Source organism: Vulpes vulpes, chromosome 3 (assembly GCF_048418805.1).
Source record: "Vulpes vulpes isolate BD-2025 chromosome 3, VulVul3, whole genome shotgun sequence".
In the NCBI taxonomy this organism is placed as follows: Eukaryota; Metazoa; Chordata; class Mammalia; order Carnivora; family Canidae; genus Vulpes; species Vulpes vulpes.
Genome location: NC_132782.1, coordinates 125,654,390 through 125,658,258, shown reverse-complemented (window position 1 = coordinate 125,658,258; position 3,869 = coordinate 125,654,390). Strand labels below are relative to the sequence as shown.

Below are 3,869 nucleotides of genomic sequence, written 5' to 3'. Positions count from 1 at the left end.
ATATATATTGAGGATTGTTAAGTCCTCTTGTTGGATAGATCCTTTGAGTATGATATAGTGTCCCTCTTCATCTCTCACTATAGTCTTCGGGGTAAATTTTAATTTATCGGATATAAGGATGGCTACCCCTGCTTTCTTTTGAGGACCATTTGAATGGTAAATGGTTCTCCAACCTTTTATTTTCAGGTTGTAGGTGTCCTTCTGTCTAAAATGAGTCTCTTGTAGACAGTAAATAGATGGGTCCTGCTTTTTTATCCAGTCTGAAACCCTGCGCCTTTTGATGGGGTCATTAAGCCAGTTCACATTCAGAGTTACTATTGACAGATATGAGTTTAGTGTCATCATATCTATTCAGCCCTTGTTTTTGTGGATTGTTCCACTGAACTTCTTCTAAAAATATGGAACGCTTCACGAATTTGCGTGTCATCCTTGCGCAGGGGCCATGCTAATCTTCTCTGTATCGTTCCAATTTTAGTATATGTGCTGCCGAAGCGAGCATGGTCATCCTTTTTCAGATGCACATTGCGTCAGAACCCAGTGCACTGGATTATACCTGCTTTCTCTGAAAGCCTCTCCCTGCTCTGTTCCCTCAGCCACCAACTTAGTTCAAGCCTCATCGTTTCTTGTCTATTTCATGTACTTTAACCTCAATAAACCTCAGTTTCCTCATCTGTACATTGGCCAACCTACCATATTGGGCTGATGTGGCAATTAAATAATGGAATGCCTGTGGAGTGTTTGGTATCACCCCTGGCTCCTTAGAGCTTTCAAGAAACTGTTACTGCTATCATCTATGTCAATAGAGGATTACTGATGGTAAAATGAGGACAAGGTCAGCCTCCAGGGGAGGCAATCCTATCACCAGAGGCAGGTACCAAAGCAGGAAAAGCAGAACTCAGGGTCTTCTGGGGATGGAAGCTTCAGGTCAGCAATGGCTCCCCTAATTAGACCAGGAGTGAAAGTTAAACCAGACCCAAGAGGCAACTCTCAATTGAGGCTGTCAGGAGATGGCTGAGAAGCTAGGTGAAGAAAAGTAGGACACACAAGGGATAGTTCTCAGAAAAGTGCTTTTTATGCTCTTCTGGGTCAGGGGATTTCAACTCACATGGCTCCTTTAAGACACAATATTAAAAGTAGATGCCTGGTCTTATAAATAGAATTATGCCCTCTCCAAAAATTTGTTAAAGTCCTAACAGTCCAGTACCCCCAAATGTAAACTTTTTTAGAAATAGGGTGTGTATAGAGGTAAGCTATTTAAGATAAAGTCATTACAGTGGGCTTTAATTTAGTATGACTGATATCCTTCTAAAAAAGGGGAAATTTGGACACAGAAACAGACATGCACAGAGGGGAGATGAAGTGGAGACACACAGGGAGAAGACAGTCATGAGATCAGAGTGATAAATCTACAAACCAAAGAATGCCAAAAAATTGCCAATAAAACCCAGAGGCTAAATTGCCAATAACCCCCAAAAGATAAAAGAGGCAAGGGAGGAGTCTCCTCTCAAAGCATCAGACCCAGAGCATGGCCTGGCCAACACCCTGATATGTGACTGTAGCCTCCAAAACTATGAAAGAATAAATTTCCATTGTTTTAAGCAACCCAGTTTTTTTTTTGTGGGGTTTTTTGGTGCTTTGTGATAGCAGTTCTAGGAAACTAATACACCCAGTGATTCAAAATAATAGCCAGTCCTTTCAGACTATGTAATTAATGCATGTGATACTTTGCTAAGTATTTTTCATGGATTTTCACATTCAATCCTCACAGTTCTGTGGGTTGGGTATGATTATGTTCATTTTATAAAGGAGAACACAGTAAGCAATAAGGGGCAGAACTGACATCTGAGCCCACTCAGCCTGACCAAGAGCTCCCCATCTCCACCACTGCCTACTGTCTCCCGACGCCAACAAGAACACGTCAAAGCTTTAAGCAGAGGTAGGGCAAAACCTGCATTTGAGGAGTTCATCTTGGTAAACTATACGTATGATCTCTGCATCTATATGCCATCCTACTAAAACAGTGGCAAAGAGAAGCACCATGGAAAAGAACAGAGCTAGAATTGAAGGGTGGGCTGAAGTCTAGACATTTTGAATAGATAGATGTTTGGCATTGGGGTGGACATTTAACCTCTCAATCTCTTCTTATACAAAAATGTCTCCTGTTGCTCCCATTTCTCCTTGTATCTCTTGTTCATCCAACAAATGTATCCTAAGCAATTACTATGCACCAACAAATAAGATGAAACATTGGGATTTCAAAAAGGAAAAGACAGCCTCTGCCTCTCAGAACTTCCAGTCCCAGAATCTACATTTGTATTACAGAGATTTTTGTTGCATCTGTTATGTATTGATTATCCTGGGTTGACATTAAGGTTGAATCAGATTTTTTCATTCTGGAAAAGACATATCTGAATATGAATCTTGTTTTGTTTTTCCACTTTTAAAAACCGAAGTAGAAGTTGATATACAATGTTATACTAGTTGCAAGTAAACAACATAGTGATTCACAACTCTGGCCATTACGCAGTGCTCACCACGTTAAGTGTAGTTACCATCTGTCACCATACAAAGTTATTTATTATTATTGACCACATTCCCTATGGTGTACTTTTCATCCCCATGCCTTATTTATTTTATAACTGGAAGTATGTACCTCTTAATCTCCTTTACCTATTTCACCTATCCCCTAACCCTGTCCCCTCTGAACCTATTTGTTTTCTGTATTGATAAGTCTGTTTCTGATCTGTTTGTTCGTTTTGTTTTTTTAGATTCCATATGTAAGTGGAATCATATGGTATTTGTCTTATTCTGTCAGATTTATTTCACTTGGCATAATCCTCACATATTTTTAAGGTAACATTGGGCAGGTTATGTAAGTTCTCTACATTTCAATTTTCTCACTTGTGAAATGAGGATAATAATCCTTATCTCATATTGTCAATTTGAGGATTAAATGAGATAAGGTGTGCAAACAGCTCACTGCCTGACAAATCAAAAGGCTTAATGAATCTAATATTATTATTAATCATGTGGTATGTTTTCTGGAACATACTAAATACTCAAGTGGTTAATAAATTAATGAAATATGATGGTATAATAAAAGCACTTTCATCAACTTTCGGGTTATAAAGTGTAATGTTTTTTCTTCAGAATATGTATATGCACTTAATTACTCCATTACCACTTCTTTTCTAAAGCATAAAATTTAAAAAGTGTTTGGAATGCTGCTAAATTTTAATTCTCTAGAAATACTGGTGATTAAAAAAGAGACTGTCAATATTTGTTCCACAAGTCAGAAGAGGTAACTAAATATGAATAGCTGATGCATTGAGAGCTCATTTGTATGCAAAAGAAACTCAGAGTTATCTGACTGACTGCTTTACTTGAATCATCTGATTAGTTAAAAATTAGTCTGTCTCATAATTCTGACAGGTTAAACAGTAACAATAAAAAACAAAATTGAACAAATTGTTTGAAATAGGTATTGTTGCTTACCTTATTTCCTTCTACTTTGACAATCTCTGAAGGTCTACAATAAATCTACCTGTTAAGAAGCCAACCTAAATAATACTTATTCCTGAAACCATTTATAACCACTGATCTCAAATTAGCACCAATCTGTTTTTCTGTTCTCCCTGCTTCCAGAGACTACGTCACAGTAATTATTTGAGTATGAGTCTTACTTCTGTTATTGGATTCCAGAGTTCTTGCATAAAAAAAAATCTATATGATAGGTATCTTTGCTTCTCGTGCCCCTGAATACAGTGCTTTACAGAGGAGATATATCTATTACATAAATGAATCAAAGAAAAAAATCAGGGGATGAATAAATGACTGATGAGTTGCATTTCTGAATCATTGCTTCATTT

At 37.5% G+C, this 3,869-nt stretch overlaps 1 non-coding gene across 1 annotated transcript; it reads right to left on the bottom strand.

The window, feature by feature from the left end:
• Positions 1-392: 392 nt before the first annotated feature.
• LOC112918486 (U6 spliceosomal RNA) lies at positions 393-499 on the bottom strand. Its single transcript, XR_003234701.1, has one exon. It is a non-coding gene; the product is annotated as a U6 spliceosomal RNA (small nuclear RNA).
• Positions 500-3,869: the final 3,370 nt, after the last annotated feature.